Raw genomic sequence first — 18,749 nt, 5'->3', positions numbered from 1 at the left:
AGTGAGCAAACCTGTGAGAAAGGAAGGCAAGAAACTCTGGACCAAGGTTCCTAAGATCCAACCATTGCGAATTCCCCGAGTGCTGCCAGAGAGACTCATACTTATGCTCTCAAGAAGCAACGCACTGAGAAGGACGAGGAGAAAGCAGCAGAATATGCAAACCTCTTCCCCAAGCAACTGAAGAAGACCAACAATAACCACTAGGAACAGAGAGCCAAGATACATTGACTGTCCTCATTGAGAGCCTCAGTATCTACACCGGAGTCAAGGAAAAATTAGAAATAATCAATAAAAATATAAACACTTCATGCTGTGTAACTGGTTTTCTGGTCGGGACCCCCTTGGGACTGTCACTTGGTGTGCTGAGATCCCACTGAGCCTAAACCTTCTGGCAACGAGGGCACCCCTTAAGTCCGTGCTGCTGAGCTAAACTGTCCTGGTGTCCCGAAGAACAGACCCAGGGATGGGGCCACACCTCTCTGCACAACAGACAGCGAGACCTGCTCAGCCCTGGGGAGACTCAGGTAAAAAGGGACTTGCCCCAGCACCCAGTTCGCAGCCTTCCTGGAAGCCTCCACCCCAGATCCATTTGTCACAGTCCATAACACCGCACGGCCTGTAGCACAGGGAACGTCATCACACACCGTTCCTCGCACGGCCTGTAGCACACTGAACAGCACCGCATGCCGTTCATTGCACATCCTGTAGCACATTGAACAGCGTGCAGTGCCGTTTCTAGCACAGCCCGTAGCACAGCAAACGGCAACGAACATTGCTCCTGAAATGGCGCATAGCACAGCAAACGGCACCGCAAGTCGTTCCTTGCACGGCCCGTAGCACAACGAACAGCACAGCACATCGCTCCTCACACGGCCCATAGCAAAGGGAATGGCATCAAACACTGTTTCTCGCACAGCCTGTAGCACAGCGAATGGTGCTGCACGCCGTTCATCGCACAGCCCGTAGCACAGCGAACGGCGACGCAAGCCGCTCCTCGCATGGCTCATAGCACAGCGAACAGCATCGCACAGCCCATAACACAGTGGAACCCCTGTTCAGATCCCCGCTTCTCATCAGGCAGAGGGAGGGCTTGAACCTGGGTCTCCCACATCCTGGGTGAGTGCCCTAAACCCTGGGGTAACAGTCACATGGAAGGGAGCAGGGCCCATGCTCAGAGGCAGGAACTTAGCAACTGGAGGACATTGACAGGGACAATATAGGCACTGAGTAAGCGTAGGCGCCTACAGGGTGAGGTGACAGCTGAGCAGGGGTTTGTGGATCACAGTTGTGCATAAATCTGGACTTTAGACACCCAAGTCCATTTGCGGCTCTGGACCTTGGTGCCCAAGTTCCCTTTATCCCTACTAGGTACATCCGGAAACACCCCGGCCGTCTCCTTCCAACAGACTTTGTGAGTGGTTTTGTTTAGTAACATTCTGCTACTTCCTTTGTAGGAAGGTCCCTGGGTCATATGGGCGAACTCTCCCTGAGCGCTGGCCTATCAGATAAGTATCATTAGTCTTCAGTCTCGTCTAAGTCAAATGAACTGAAACACTGAGCCAAGTCCTGGCTCTGTAGCCGATTGATTCTTTAGAGGATCTCTCTTCTCTCCCCCTTCAGGTTCAGTTCAGAGACCAGCTCGTTCCAGCAGATGGTGTCTGGCTCGGGTGACCACTGGTGGGTCCCATCCCTGAACCAGTCAGGGATCGGGTGAGTTCCTGTCAGAATAACCCCTGGGGTCTCGGGTGCTGCAGCAGGAGCAGCTGCTCTGGGGAAGGTTACAAACCAGCCAACGTTGTAGCTCCCCTGATCCCAGATGCTCCCTGAGTTTGTAAGTTTCCCAGAGCTGTGAAGTGTTTTCATTTTAGTTTGATCTTGAGTCTGTCTCTCATCAGGAGCCCTGCAGTGTGATTCTAGGCTGGGGCACTGGGAAGTGCCAGAAGACCAGAAGAAAGTACCAGTGTTTCAGTGGGAGGACTGGGGCCCTACCAAATTTACTGCCATGGAAAAAGCATCAGGGACTGTGAAATCTGGTCTCCCCCATGAAATCTGGTGTCTTCTGTGAGCTTTTACTGTATACTATAAAAGGTGCCCTACACGGTAGGGTGAAGGTATACAGCAGTCCACAGCGTGTCTCAGACTGGGGGTCCTGACCCAAAAGGGGGTCACAGAGCTATTGTAGGGGGCTCACTGTATTGCCACCCTTACTTCTGTGCTGCTGCTGGGGGCGACGCGGCCTTCAGAGCTGGGCTCCTGGCCAGCAGCCGCTGCTCTCCGTTCGCCCAGCTCTGAAGGCAGCACAGGAGTGAGGGTGACGATGCCTTGACCCCGAGCAGGGTCCTTAAACCCCGCAGTGAAGACAGCGTGACCCAGAGGCATGTCTGTCCCCAGCTCATCTCCCAGAAAGCAAAGGGAAAAGGCTGCGGTCGCAGGTGAGGCTGCTGGCCCCTCGGAGGCTGTGATTACAGACTACAAGCAGGTGCAAACTTGCTCCTCACCCCTGCACCGTCAGCCCAGTGGTAACCACCAATGTGCCCCTTCTCTCCATGGCTTTCAGGGGAGGCAGCATGGTGCAGTGGTTAAGGCACTGAACTGGGATACGGGGGAACTGGGGTCTAGTCCTGGCTCTACCACTGCCCTTCTAGGTGACCATGGGCAGTCACTGCCCTGCTCTGTGCTTCGGTTTCCCCTCCCACTCTTTGCCTGTCTTGTCTGTTTAGACTGATCTCAGCTGGGGCAGGGACTGTCTCTCCCTGTGTGTCTGTGCAGCACCCGGCGCAACAGGGCCCCGATCTCAGCTGGGGCCTCTGGGTGCTACCACTATGTTGTAGGCAATGATACCGGTAGCTCAAGTCTCCCAACGCTTCCTGTTACAATACCCTGTTTTCAGTGCTTATAATTTTCCCAGATTTTAATCATTCAGTATGAAATTTCCCTGCCTGAGGATGTTTTTTGTAAGTTTCACTTAAACAGGTGAGCCGCTTACAAGAAGGACATTAGGCAAAACATTCTTCTTTGCCCAGGTTAAAAAATAAAGCTTCTTCCAAGGTTTTTGATGGAAAGCTCTGGCATCTCTGTGCTTTCTTGATATTTGGCCAGGGGTTGCCCTGATAACAGGCATGTGCCCCATCCATCCCCATGGAAATCGGCCCAAATTTAACCAAAATTATAAGCCTCTGAAAACGTCAGTTCACGCATATTCAGTGAAGACTCAGCTGCTGAACTCAACTCTCCAAAGATTTCATCTGTGCTAGGCGTGCGCCATCCCCTCACAGCTCCTGCATGGGACCATGCACCATCCCTGCACGGCAACTGAGCCTTCTTCAGCCCAGGGCTTCCCCGGTCCTGGCTGCTCCCGGCAGCAGGTGCTTCAGGCAGCCTTAGTTCTGGTCATTCCTGACTTCTGGGTGCTCGACTTGCAGCCTCCACATTGCTTTGGCACAGTTCTTTGGATGCAGTAAATGATCTGGGGAGAGGCTCAGGCCCTGGCTCACAGACTGAATGAACGGACTGGCTGAAAGCCCAACAGGCAGATGGGCTTGGTGCAGAAATTAGAGTAAAATTCTCTGGCCTGAGCTCCTCACCGAAGTCTGCTCTCCGTGTCACTCACCTCCTCCCAGGTCCCACTTCCTGCCAGCCTCCTGCCCAGCAGGGACCCTGCCATGGGACCAGACATGGCAGTAAGTGCTAAGGGAGCTCTCCCAGGCTGGGGGTCTTGCATTTGGGGAGGGCGCTGGGAAATCTTTAGGACAGAAGTATTTTGCTTCCATCCCCTCCCGACCTCCAGGGCACTGCATTGTCTGTGGGGAAGGGCCAGGTCTGGGGGATAACACTGGGCAAGCTGGTGAAATGGGGGGTCTAGTCCCACGTGTTCTGGGGCTCTGAGAGATGCAGGAGGAAAGGGACACAACTGCATCAGCTCCTCAGCAGAATCTTCTCTGTTCTCGAGAGCATGTCACCCCCCGCACTGTCAGGGCCGGCTCTAGGCACCAGCACTCCAAGCATGTGTGTAGGGTGGCACTTTCCAAGGGGCGGCATTTCAGCCCCCTCCCTTTTTTTCCCCCCTGGGGGAGCAAAAAGCCAGGGGCCAGCCCTGAACCAAGATGTTCCCCATCAGCTGAGGCTTTCAGGCTGAGCCGGAACTGACACTGCAGTTCTGGTTGCAGTCGCTAGATGGTGTCATGGCAGCCTGAGTTGCACAGGCTGGACAGCAGTTCAGGCTGCCCTGCCGCTGCAGAGCCCGAGCATCATCCCCGGAGCTGGGCCCGGGCTGCGGCGGGCGGCGAGAGGGGCTCAGCTCCGGGGGTTGATGCTCTGGCTCTCCAGTGGCAGGGCAGCCTGAACTGCAGCCCAGCCTGGGTGTGAGGAGCCGGGGAGGGAGGGAAGGGGGGCCTGGGATGCAGGGAGGGGGGAGGGGTCCTGCTGCTCTGCTCTGAGTCTCCCCAGGGCGGCGCAGCGTTTCCCCGCGGCAGTGGGCTGTGCAGGGCGCCGCCGGGCTGGGCAGGGGGCGCGGATCCCGGCTCGTGAGGTGACAGGGCGAGTGGCTGGGCAGCCCGAGCTGCCAGGGAGCTGCCCCCTCCTGCCTCTGGACCCAGCCTGCCGCGCACCTCCCCCGCCTCAGCCCCGCGCTGCCTGCCCTGGGTGGGGAGAGGCAGAGCCCGGCTCCGAGCGGGGCTGCGGGGGATACTGCCCCACCGGGGGACCCCCGCGGCTCGGGCACCTGGGGGGCAGTGTCCGTCCTCTCTGCCCTGCCTGCATGGGGCTGGGGAAGCAGCTGTCAGCGCCTGCCCCTCTCAGCCCTTGCACCCCCCATCCCGCTCGCAGCCCCTCCGTGTGTACCTCCCCCCATCGCTCCTTCACCGCACCCCTTCCCCTTGTACTCTCCCTTCCCCCGCACCTCTCCCCTTGTACCCTCCCCCAGGCCTCTCCTCCCGCACCTCCCCCTTCCCCTGCCCCTCTTCTCCCACACCCCTCCTGATACCCCCTCTCCTCCTCCGCGAGTACATCACACCCTGCTTCTCTGCCAGTGTAGCGCCCCCAAGCACCCCCACACCCGCTCCGCTGCCTGCACCCTCTTTACTAGATCCCCATCCCTTTCCGGGTACAAGGTTTGAGGGTTAGTCCCTATGGCTTCCATGTGCATTTGGAGCACTAAAGATGGAGTTGGGGTGGGGGGTGAGATTTATGCTAAAGTGAAATAAAAATAGGAGAAACGGTTTGATCCCCACTGCAAGTGTAAACGGGGATTGCTGTGGTGAACGAGGAGGTCACGTTTGTGGGTGGGGAGCCCAGGGCTGGGGCGGCAGGGGGTGGGGGAGGGCACTGGTGTGGGGGGAGGGAGAGCCCAGGGCTGGGGTGGGGGGCAGCCAACATTTTTTTTCTTGGGGTGGTAAAAAACCTAGAGCCAGCCCTGCTGTTACTGCAGCAAATCCACCCCGCTGTACAGCAAATCCTAATGACTACAGCACTGCATAAAGAAGGCAAAACAATCTTTTGATCTGCCAACATCCATGCAGCAGAATCATGGTCAACGGAGCTATTTTGCACGGTGAACTGGCTAAGCAATCCAGGCTGCATAGCCCAGACATCAGACCCAGGCGTCAACTGCTATGAAGAGCTGTCAACATGCTTCACTGATATGATCAACCAAATATGTATGAATGGAGCTGACTGGGAAAGAAAATTCCATTGCTCACCAGATTGTATTATTCACCCCATCAGTCCTGAGTTTTCCCCCAGCATACGTACTGAACCTCAAGAAACCTTGAGAAATTTCAGAGATACAACCTGTGGAACAGATCCATGCCCCTCCTCGCTGTTAAAGTCAGGTAGGAACAGCTATGCCCACTATTCATAGGAATAAACACCACCTCCTTCGGAGGAGCACACCTGCCAAATTCCTTGAAAAATGCAACTGAGACAATTTGGGGAATCTGTCTCTGTACAACTTATGAATTCTGGTTAATTTTATGAAATTCCTGTATCACTGAATCACTCAGCGTGTCTGGCAGGATCCCGGAGATGTACAGCACCCCCTTCTTCCTTTCCTAACATGGTCTGGAAGAACCTGTTGAACAAATAAAATAAATCATTAACCTTAATACAGGATCTCTGGCCAAACAGTGGGTATGCTAAGGAGGGTGTCTGATCTGGGAGAACCAGTTTGACCCAGATGGTCTGAAGGGAGGGGTTTTTGGAAAATGGAAAGTCCACAAACAGGAAAACAAAGAAACCAGGTGGTGATTTTCACCAAAGACTCAGGGGGACTCTGAGACAGAGGAAGGTTGAGCAGGAGAGAGGACTAGAGAGACATCCTTTTGTAGCAGAGGGGACCTTCTTTGACTGTGGGACCAACCAAGGTGAAAGGACGCAGGCAGGAGGAAAGAGCAGCCTGCACATTGCAGAGACGTCATGAGGCGAGAGGCGCCTGGGAGGGGACTTGGAACCCTGAAAGGATACTGCCCCAATCCTGATGAACACTCCAGTGTGGTGAGGAACGTGAAACAGGAACAGCGTATAGATGTTTTAGTGTTTTGACAAGAGCTGTACATCTCTTGAGCTGTCTAAAATGAACAGTGATTGGTTTGGGAGCAAAGTCTCTGTGTTACATTCTTCAACTATCACGCTTCCCTGGAAAGGTCAACTGTAACCCCCAAATTTGTGTCACAGCTGGAGCAGTTAGTGGGGAGGCTCAGACTGGCAGTTACTCAAGGGTATTGCAGGGTCAGATAGTTTGTGGCAGAGCTGAGGGCTGGGCAGACAGACTGGCACCTTAGTTCAGCCCCTTCCACTCGCTGTGAGAGGTTCCCTCCACCTCTCAGCCCAGCACATAAATCCCAGTTACCTCCCTCGGACCAGGGATGCCCTTCAGACTATGGTGACCCTTCCTCCCTTCCCCTCTACCAGCTCTGCATTGTTAGGAGACCTCAGTCTGCCCCCTGCAGTACGTGCACGACCCAGCCAAGAGACTTGCATCTGAAGAAGTGGGTATTCACCCACGAAAGCTCATGCTGCAAAGCGTCTGTTAGTCTATAAGGTGCCACAGGATTCTTTGCTGCTTTTCCAGCCAAGAGAGGCAGCTGAAGAGCAGCTCTCCAAACGGTGAGTGGGGAAGGCAGATGGGAACTGACTTTTGGCTGTGGGGTCAGATCGGGGTTGGGATCAGGAATAGTGCTCGGACTGGCGAGCTGGGTGTGCAGTGCAGAGTCCTTGAGAAAGCAGAGGGAAGTGACTGTGTGCAGCTATGTAGGTCACCACTGAGGCCCAGTCAGGAATATCAGAAAGAGTGAGGGAAGGGCCAGGAAAAGGGTGGCAGCTAGTCAGCCAGGGCCCATCTACACTGCACCCAAGGCCGGCTCCAGGCACCAGCTAAGGAAGCAGGTGCTTGGGGCGGCCAATACAAAGGGGCGGCACTCCGTCCGCTATTGGGGCAGCACGTCCGTGTCTTGGACGGGAATTCAGCAGTTGGTCCCTCAGTCTCTCTTCCTCTTTGAGCTGCCGCAAAGTGCCGCCGAAGAGGAAGGAGTGAAGGACCCGCCACCAAACTGCCGTGGAAGAATGGAGCGGCGCGATTGAGCTGCCGCCAAAGTGCCGCCGATTGGCCACTTGGGGCAGCAGAAAAGCTAGAGCCGGTTCCGACTGCACCTTCCACCATGCTTGTGCTGGTATTTTACGTATGAGTTAATGAGGTAATTATGGTGCTTTGTGTATGAACTTCTAGTGTGGGGGAGAATGGGGGAGCCTGGTATGGGGAGAGGGGGGAAATGGCAGTATGGGAACAGGATAATGAGGGGCATAGTGTCCCCCATTCTCCTGCCATGGCATGGGCTCTATGGTATGGGGGAGGGGGTATGGGAGACACTGAATCTGTGGCATGGGGGAAGGAGAGAGTGGGGGGATATACGGGGCTCCTAGCACAAGGGAGAGTAGAGTGGTTGTAGTCCCTGAAATAGAGGGGATGGGAGCGGGGCACACAGGGAGCTTGTGGGGGCAATGGAGGGGTGGAAGGAGCCCTTGGTTTGTGCAGTGATCTTAGACTACAGAAGCTAAGTGTGTGACCCTCTAGTTTACCATTTCTTCCTAATCCTCGGTCACTAGGATTTGTGAATTCTTTGCTGAACATCTTAGCTTTGACTGCAAGTCTTACTCTCTTCAGAAAGCCGGTAGCACTTATTCCTATATGGAAACCAGTCCTATTGGCAGAGTTTGCATCCAGATCCCTCTGAAGGAAAAGTGAGTGTGGGGGTGTCACTAATTGTTCTTGGTTTACTGAATAACAACAATCACTTTACAGTAACATGAGGAGCAGTCACACAGATTAACTTGAACTCGGTGAAGTTCCATGGCCTGCGTTATGTAGGAAATCAGATTAGGTGATCAAAGTGGTCACTTTTGGCTTTAAAAATCCACAAAGCATAAATATTCTAAACAGGATGGTTCACTATTATTTATTTGCTGTAGAAAGGCTGCATATGAAGAATAGGTGTGAGAGCAACCATGGGTACAGAGATTTTCTGTTTATGGAAATTGTAGAGTGTTCTGAGATCCATAAAGACAAAATATATGTAAATACATTTCCATAGTGGTGTATGTATTCTATGCTATTTTTCACACCTGTGATGATACAGAAATAATAAAAGTAATTCCATACTAAAACCTATTGCCACCCATGCTTACCCTGTCTGGCCATGAGATGTCGTTGCTGCTTCTCCAGACAGTCGCTGCTCAGTGTATTTATGTAGTGACCCAAACGGGATTGACAGGGCAGAGAGATGGTGACCTATTAGCCATTAGAAATTAGCTAGTTTCGAGGTGGTCCATCCCTGGGTAGCTAACTGTGTGCTGTGGTGTTCAGGAGCTCCCTTGGGAGGAAGCTTGTTAATAGAGAAGTTTTACAGCAGCTGGAAGGCACCAGTAGCCTGAGATACTTGGCTAGAGTAACTCTTGGCCTGTCCCACTTCCATGCGGTCCCAAAACCATCTCTGATCCCTGGCATATGCTCCCCACGTGACCTACCTTCACACTGCCAGAAACCGCCATTCCCTGCTGCCAGAAACCCTCACTGATCTGTTATACACCCAATGTGAGCTATCTCTGTGCTAGCCGGTTATCTGGTAGCACCCATGGGAGTCACATGGGAATAACTGGCAGACAGCCAGACTGCAGGCCGGCAGCACTGGGAAGAGTGGGAGAGAAGGAGGGAATCTGCTGTCAGGTTGTCAGTTTCTACATCTGTAAACTGGAGATACCTGCCCACCTCATAGGGACATTGAGGATTAATTCGTTTATATAAAATACTTTATGTTCCTCAGATGGAATATATGTACTGAGTATTAAAATATTTATCAATATTCAGTGCTTCAAAAAATCAGAAGTACTAAGTATTATAATTCTACCTTGGAGTGGGTATTGAGGGTCTCATCTTGGGCTGGAGATTTAATCATGTAACTGCTTCATCTTGCATCTTCTAGTTTTGGGTTTTATCTTCTGGCAAGTGATTAGAAGCACTAGCAGGATGTGTAGGGAGAGCGTGCAGGCCTATGCCCTAAATTGGACAGCGGAAGTGATGACGCCTCCGTAAGGGTCTGCAGAGAGAAACCACACAGGAAACTTAGATGCTGTCATGGACACAAATAGAAAGGCAATAATAATCAATGCGTTAAGTAGACGAGACCTCTCAGAACTTTAAGTTGTAGGAAAATGATATTGTTATCATAGTGCCTAGGAGTCCTGGTCACGAACCAGGACCCCATGGGGCGAGGTGCTGCACAATCACAGTATAAGACTCTCATGGATCCATAGGATAAGTGTTGTATCCCCTGCTTTTGAACAGTCTCTTGGAGGAATCCCTTTAGTATGCCAGACTCCCAAGGGGTCGCACTCTTCCTTCACAGTAGGCCACATGCTGCCTCACAGCCTTCTAAGACTGAATTTCTGGGGCGTCCCACCATGAGCTCTGCTCATAGGTGCAAACTCCATGGGTGCTCCACAGCAGGAGCACCCATGGAAAAAAAATAGCAGTTGCTTAGCACACACTGGTAGCCAAGCTCCTCCTCTCCCCCCAGCGCCTCCTGCCCGCCCGCAGCCCTGCTGATCAACTCCTCCCCGTCCCTCCCAGTGCCTCTTGCACGCTGTGGAACAGCTGTTCTGTGGTGTGCAGGAGGTGCTAGGAAGGAGGAGGAGCGGAGAGGGAGTGCGCTCAGGGGAGGGGGGTGGGAAGAGGGAGGTGGGGGTGGGGCCTTGGGGGAAGGAATGGAGTGGGGGCGGGGGTGGAGCAGGGTGGAAAGATGTAGGACGGGGATCGGGGGAGCCCTGGGGCGGGAGTGGGGGGGATTCAGGCCTTAAGAATTCAACTCCCTTCTCTGAAGTTGGTGGTGGTTGTGCAGGCTGGACAGTAGTAAAATCTTGTTTTAATCCCTGTTGTCAGCAACTGTGACTGATACACGAAGGGAGCAGATGTTGCTGATGGTCAAGGGGCCATTCTACATTACAGCACAGCTCTGCCCTGAAAAGTGACTCTAAGGGTATCTCTGCACTTGGAGTTAGGGGTGTGATTCCCAGCTCAAGGAGACATATTTGCACCAGCTCTCATTGGGCAAGTGTACTAAAATTAATGTAACTGCTGAAATGTGAGCTGCAGGATGGGCTCGCAAACCCAAGTAGGTGCCCAGCATTTCTGACAGGCATGTTCTCGGTGTGACTAGCCCATTCTGCAGGTCACACTGCTGTGGATACATTCTAGCACTAGTCTGAGTATGTCTGCTACAGCTGGGAATCTCACCCCTAGCACCATGTGAAGATATAGCCTAAAAATGGCCCCTTTTCTGCTGCACAGACCTGATTCTTTTGTGTGATTCCTGTCTTTTTAATTCCTCAAGTGGAAGGTTCTGGGTATGATTAAAATTTGAACTTTACAATCTTAGAGTGGGATTTCCAAAAGCGTCTGGGCTTTGTCTACACTACACAGCTTTTAGCCACACGGCCGTGTCGACACAGCCATGTCGCTAAAAGTCAGGCAGTGTAGCCGCTCCTTGATGGCACTTTTGCCAGCAAAATACTTCCACCCCTAATGAGTGGTGTTCGCGTTGTCGACAGGAGAGTGCTCCTGCCGAGAACGCGCTATTCAGACTGACACTTGCTGTGGCAAAACTTTTGCCTTCCGGGGGCGTGGGGGGTAGGGCAGGGTTTAGCACCTCTGAACAACAAAAGTTTTGTCGCTCAATTGCCAGTGTAGACATAGCCTTTAAGTGACTTAGCACCACAAGGCCCATTGAAAGCATTTGTGCTCCTAAGGCTTTGTCTGAACACAAATTTTACTGTTTTAACTATAGTTAAGCAATACAACCCCTGTGGTGTAGATGCCATTATATTGGTATTAAAGGTGCTTATATATGTATAGCTTATTCTTATACAGGAAGGGGAATAAGCTATGCCATTTTAAAGCACTTTTTCCTGGTAATACTGCCTCCAAACTAGGGTTACACTGGTACATCTAAATTGGTTAAATATATATATATATATATATATATATACCCCAAACCGAAATAGTTATACCGATACAAAAACTGCAGAACAGGCCTTATTATGGGACACTGATGCACTTATGAAAATCCCACCCCAATTAGTACTAAGTGATTTGAAAAATGTAATGTGCTAAGTACAATCATTATTCTACCTTGGATGTGGGCAGCTGGTGTTTCTCCTGTGTAACTGGAGGTTTAGTACTGTGTAATCATCTTCAGCCTGCACCTTCTGTTTTGGGTTTTGTCTCCTAGCAAATGATTAGAAGATAAGAGAAATGCTCGGTGCTCCGGAGATGGTCCAAGTTAGGGCATAGGCCTGCAGCAGAGATGATGACACCTCCTCAGGAGAAACTACACTAGACACAAATAGAAGGGCAACAATTCAAGTGTTAATGAGACTGGACATCTCAGAACTTTAGCAGGGCCGCCCAGAGGATTCAGGGGGCCTTGGGAAAAGCAGGGGAGCTGCGGCACTTGTACTCACCCAGCGGCGGTCCGGGTCTTCGGCAGCATTTCGGCGGCAGGGGGGCCCTTCAGTCGCCCTGCGTCTTCAGCAGCACTGAAGGACCCGCCGCTGAAATGCCACCGAAGACCCAGACCGCCGCCGGGCCAGGGCTCACGGGGCCCCTGCAGGTCCGGGGGCAAATTGCCCCACTTGTCCCCCCGCCCGGGCAGCCCTGAACTTTAGGATGAGGAAGATTATATTGTGTGGCCAGAAAACAAAGTTAAACCACGGAATCATAGATGCAGACCATGCACTGAAACAAACTATGGCCTCATCTTTTATTCAGTTTTAAATGTGGGTATCTTAGGACCACTTCTCTTAGTTCCCCATCTGTAAAATGGGGATAATTGTCCTTTCTCTCACCTATTTGTCTATTCATATTGTAAAAACTGTGGGAGAAAAGCTGCCTTTTACTTTGTGTGTGTTGTTCAAATTTTGTCATTACATTTTTCAAGGAAACACTTCAAAAAGACATCTTTTTATTTTTGAAAAATTGTGTTCAGTTTTTGTGGGGAAAAAACATTTTTACTTTTCTTCCAGTGGAAAGAGGTGTGGTGAGGGGGGGAGACTAAAAAAGTGAGTGGGATTTTTTCCACCAAAACTAACCCAAAAAATCAATTTTTCTCAAGGAAAATTTTTTAAAAAAAGTCAACCAAAATGAACACTGTCTGGGAATATTAACGTTTTGGTTGGAAAGTCACGTTTTGTAGAGAAACCTTTCAAAGAAAATTTTTTGACCAGCTCTAATTCAAAACGGCTTTGTAAACTGGCCACTAAACTTATGTCTGCAAACTTGGCGTGTGTAACTGTGCAGAGGTAACCCATGCTTACACAGCAGCATGCGGAGCCCCGCTGGTGGCTGCACCACAGAAGTTTGAGTTCGCTACCTCTGAACTAGCAGAGAAAGTTCTTTCAGCTCAGGCCGTAGTGGCTCATGTATTTAGATCAAGAAGCTGTAGGTTTGATTTCTCCTGCCAGTAAATCCATCCAGAAGAATTGTTTTACAATTACGAACCACATCTGTGTGTACAAACTGCCATTTTGTACACGGTACATTTGTTAACAACTGCAGATGCCTTTTGCACACTATGCGTTTCTTGTGCATAAATAGTTACATATAAAAAAGTAAGTTTAGACGTTTGAAATAGTGGCTCTACATTTACTTCTCTATGAGTTTTATCTGAATAATTATTGCAGATTCAGGCCATCTGGTGTGTTGTTTCATCTGCCACCGAAATGCAGCTGCTTTGGGATGAACCATATCTGCTGTTTAATAGCAAGACTTTAGAACAAGAACTACAGAAGACTACTATAACTACAGTGCTAGAGATAGGTGACGTTTGTTTTTGTTCCAGTGCTAATCAGACAACAAAATAAGGTAGGTCCTACTTTCTTCCAGTAATGGCATCTTTTAAAGGTGACTAAGAGCTGGATAATTATTTGAGTAACATTTAAAATTCTTTATCTGACCACAATAACTTCAACCCCTGACTTCCACTTGAACTTCTTGACTTTGTCTCTCTATTCCTCTTCTTTCATTCAGTATTTTCCATTAGAGAGTGTTACAGCCCACGCTGAGTTAAATATAGCCTGGCAAAGCACGCTGCTGTGTGCGCCATTTCAAAGAAAGGAAATGGAGAGTTTCAGCAATTAAAGTGTCCACTTCAAACTGGCTCACACCTGGAGGCCCAGAGCTCCTCAGCCGAGCTGCATGTTTACAATACAAAGAGTGAGCTTGAAAACCTAGTGGAGAAAAACAAGTCATCTGAAGAACAGCCTAACACTGTTTGTTCATTGGGTTTAGTGGTTATTTGCAGAGAGGCCTTTGCTATATGTTAACTGCATAGCCCTGTTACCACTTGTTAACCAGTATTACAGCACCCGTGTTGGCTGCATGTTTTTGCAAAGCCAGCAGACCATCGTTTTTCATTAACTGCTCTGCTCAAGTTCACAAAATACATCTTCACAGACTAAATAGCTCTTTGGGACATCTGTTCCTCCAACAGTCATTCCTCCTATAGTAGTATCTCCCCTGATATATAAAATCAGACATGAATGTGTATGTGATGATACACTGATAGTTTGTCACACAAGTTGTGGAAGTCATGGATCCTGTGACTTTCTGGGACCTCCAGAAGGGGTTTAGCTATCTAATGTTTTACATCAGTCTGTACGTGTGACTCGGCCAGAGGGCTGAGTTGCTGAAGACTCACCGCAAGGCAGAGTGAAAGTGCAGCACACATGCTCTGCCAAGGGGGGGAGGTGCTCATGGGAGGTGAGCGCCACCCTGTTACAGCGTATTTTGTGGTAGCATTTTGGAATTGTTATGGAAGCAGGTGCTAATGTTATACACGTTATGGGTTGTCACATATAAGCACTCCGAGTCGGGGCGGCTCTAGGGTTTTTGCCGCCCTGAGCAGGCTGCCTTCGGCGATTTGCCTGCGAAGGGTCCGCTGGACCCGCGGCTTCGGTGGGCCTCCCGCAGACGTGCCTGCGAAGGGTCCGCTGGACCCGCGGCTTCGGTGGACCTCCCGCAGATGTGCCTGCGGAGGGTCCACTGGTCCCACGGCTACTGCCGAAGCCGCGGGACGAGCGGACTCTCTGCAGGCATGCCGCCGAGGGCAGTCTGCCTGCCGGCCTCGCGGCGCCGGCAGAGCGCCCCCCACGGCTTGCCGCCCCAAGCAGGCACTTGGCGTGCTGGGGCCTGGAGCCGCCCCTGCTCTGAGTGGAACTCTCCATTTAAAGTGTTCTACTTCAAGTCAGTGTGCACAGATACATTCCATTGTGGGTGTATCTGAATGCAATGCACTCAAATTGGAGACTTTTGCCTGCAGTCCACTAGTCAGCGCATGTGCCCTTGCTATCTGTGTGCCGATGGTGTACAGAGGCACAGCCGCCGCCACCCCCTGAGTTCCTGCCTACTGCCCACAGCAAGAGTTGCAGCTCTCCGTCGCTCACGAGCTTGTGGTAGCTAGCTTTAAGAAAGAGAGTTTCTCTTATGGTATATAGCTCATTTTAGTGTTACTTCTAGTATAGTTTAGTTAGTCAGCTAACTGTTTTGGGGTGGAGAGATTTGCCATGCAGAAATCACCAGGATTCCAACAACATGCCACATGCAGGACTGCTATCGCTCTCAGCGGCAGGCACAGAAGCTGCCTAATTTGCTTAGGTGAGGGACATGTGAGGGGCAAATGTCCCATTTGCACCTCATTTCCAATGAGGATGAAGAAGCAGAGGATTTCTGCCTTCAAATTCATCTTCTTGAAAAGGTGATGTGTCCCTCCTCAGAGCCTGACCCTGACCCTGAAAGCGTGGAGAGGGCCTCCACCACTCAGTACCGGGCTGTGACAGGGTGCTAAGCAGAAGACTGCTTAGCCAACCCTCTGTCGCTCCAGCTCCAATTAAGGGAGGTGAATTGGGGCTGGGCAGACCACCTGGCCCTGACTGGGGAAGCTTGAACAGCTGCTGCCTCCTCAGGCTGGTGCTGGATAAGAGCCCCAGGAGAAGGAAGCTGTGGGAGCTGCTGGAAAGACGAAAGCTGCAGTAGAGGAAAGGCAGTGAGGGGAAGCACAGAGAGATAGCTTGCCCCCTCTCTCCCCCCGGGGGACTGCAAGAAGGGGACTGCTTGTATGGTGGAAAGGTGGTGGGAGCAGATCCTGTAAATAGAAGCACCGGGTGGGCACTGAACCTAAAGGTCTCCGTGTGACTTTCTCAGCCCAGCAGGGGCAGGAGCCAGGAGGGCCCTGCAGGGACAGTGTTACCTGGGTTTACAATGGTGCCAGACCCACACTCAGAAGGGGCTTATAATGGCTCCTTCCAAGTGATGGGCCCAGTGTGGACACTTGGGCAGGGGGCATGCAGAGTCAAGTGCCCCCCCCATTTCTGCTTGGCCTGCCATGGGGGAGGGAAAGGAACTCTGTCCTTCTCCCGCTGCTCCTGCTCCCCAGCATGCTCCCTGCATGTAACTCTGGTGGGGCAGAGTGACTGCAGCAGCCCTGGGCTGGGCGCAGGGAGAGGGGTCGCTGGGGAAGGTGCTGGGAGCAGGTTCCCTGACCTCTGATCAGCCAGATGTAGAGACATTGTTGTGCCCTGCACCTCCCCGTCTGAGGTGTCCACAAGCTCTGGGGAGACACTGGTACAGTGAGTCTCCCTGAGCCGGGGCTGGGGGAGGTTCTGGCACTCCTGCTGTAGTGTCCCATGGGGGCCCACAAATATGTTTGGCGCCAGCCCCACAAAAGGTTAATCCAGCCCTGCCTCCACATGGAGCGTCCCTGCAGCAGCCCTGGCTCTGAAACTGGATTTGGGTGAGAAATCTCACTCATCTTCCTCTCCTGTGGTCTCCTCAAAGCACTCAGAACCATCTGAGACTGAAAGACTGAAGTCTTGCTCTTCACAACAAGGCACAAAAAAAGTCCTTCAGTGCCGATTTGATGTCTGGTCATAAGCACTGATACCTCTGAGGAGGTGTCACTGAGACTGGTGCCTTCACCTTTACTGGAGAGATCTTTGACCCCCACACCGTCAGGTCTGGTACCACCACTTGGCAGCTGTGCGCTCACCTCCACTGTCAGTGCCATCAACACCACAAGGATTTGTGTCTCCCTCTGCCATTCTCACCTTTGCTGCAAGTGCATTGTCCAATACCAGTCACAGCAGCCTCAGCTATGTAGGCACTGCTGTCATTGTGTACCACTAAGGCACCATCAGTTTCTCCTGCATCCTTGATGCAGTCAGCACTGGCTCCACTGGCATTCAACATTGACTCACCTTTTTGGCCTTCCATCTGCCTCGTTCACTTCCACTGGCACTGTCAGATACCTCAATGTCTGTACCTTTTGGGCAACACCATATGTTGCCAGTGCTGAGACCTCCACGAAAGCCACGGGAAGGGCTCCCCCATTCACAGAGGAGAGTTCTATTTCCTCCTCCTCTTCAGACTCTGCACGTGATAGACTTCTATCTCCTCCAAGGTCTTTCAGGTCTCCATATAGATCATGCTCTAGAGTTGCTCAAAACATTGAGCAAGGCCAGTATTCTTATAAAGACGCCCTCCTATGGTGCCCACCACCATGGGCAGTATTGGGCTTCTTCGACTGCTTCAAGGCCCTCTGGACCTCTGTCAGCTACACAATCCAGAAGGAAACCACCTTCTCCAGCTCCAGTAGCTCCCAGAGAACATTCTTCTTTAGCATCTCAATGTCCCTTCTCACTGGAGACCACATAGTAGGAGGCAGCAAGGGAGGAATCCCTAGATATTTCTTCCTCTTCTCCAGACAAGACCATCACACTGGAGTCAACATCACCTACCCATGAAGACTTCAAGGTCTTTCAAGACCTCATGAGGCGAGTGGCTGCTTCTCTGGGACTGCCCAGAGAGCTTGTGTGAGACAATACACTGCAGCCCTTCCCATTAATGCAGCTTGGCTGGAAACTGCCACGACTCTTTGGCAGACATCAGCTTCTGTTCCACCCACTGCCAAACAGATGGATTAGACAATATGAAGTTACTCAGAAAATAGGATTATTTCTTCACCCACCCTGCCCCAGAGTCTCTAGTAGTCACGACAGAGAATGAACATTTGAGGAATTTTCACCCAAAGGCCACCCCGAAAGAAAAGGAGTTTAAGGGAATGGATTTGTACGGCACAAAGGCTTATATCACTGTGAGCCTTTAAATTAAGGTGCAAATTATCAGGTATTATTGGCCCAATATATTTTTCTTAATTGGTCAGCAGTTTCAAAACTCACATACAAGTAGCCTAAAGAATACAAAGAACAGATCTTGGCCATAGCTTCCAAAGGATGCTTCACTGCCCGGATGTCTCTCCAAGTGGCTATTGACACATCTGACATAGCTTCATGTTCTGTGGCAACAGCCATCGTAATGAGACACTCTTTTTAGTTGCAAGCCTCTGGCATCCCAAGAGAGCTACAAAATCTTTTGAGGGAACTAAGCTATTTTCTCAAAAGACCTATGATGCCAGGTGCAAATTAAGTTTCCTGTGCGACTCTGCATTTGCTGCATATCTACACCCCAGTAACAAAGAATAAACCATTCACATCACAGGTGCAATACAGACCTTATGACCAGCTGAGACCTCAGGATATCTCTAGACAGAGTTCTGAGCCTCCTAGATGTTGCCCATCAGCATCATCCACTGCAGGTCCTTCTCACCAGCCTTCATCTACTTTGGAGCAATCATTTTGACATCACACTCAAGAACAGCGTACTGACAATGTCTCTCCTCCAATTTTTAGAAACCCCCGCCCTTTGGAAATTACCAATCTTTCTTTTATAGTACATAGACAACTGGGTGCTCAGCACTGTGACAGAGGGATATGTTATCCAATTCACTTCCCCCTTCTCCAACCCACCTTCTGGTCCCGTTTCTGGGACACGAGGTGGTGTTAATGCAGGAAATAGTTTCTTTTGGGCTTGGGAGCAATAGATAATGAAGTTCCTTACCATCACAGAGGGAAAGGCTTCTCTTCCTACTACTTCCTGCTTTCCAAAAAGAGAGGTTGTCTTCATCCCTTCCTGGATTTACGAAAACTGAACAGATTTATCAAGAAAATCAAGTTCAGGATGGTTACCCTTCAGTCTATTATCAGTTCCCTCGAGAAGAAAGATCGGTATGCTGCCTTCAATCTGCAGGATGTTACTTTCTATGCTGGGATGTGTTCCACATGAAAGTATCTCTGAGTCATAGTAGCAATATGCA

This window comes from Mauremys mutica, chromosome 12, assembly GCF_020497125.1.
Source record: "Mauremys mutica isolate MM-2020 ecotype Southern chromosome 12, ASM2049712v1, whole genome shotgun sequence".
NCBI classification, from domain to species: Eukaryota; Metazoa; Chordata; order Testudines; family Geoemydidae; genus Mauremys; species Mauremys mutica.
This window is presented reverse-complemented; position numbering follows the sequence as displayed.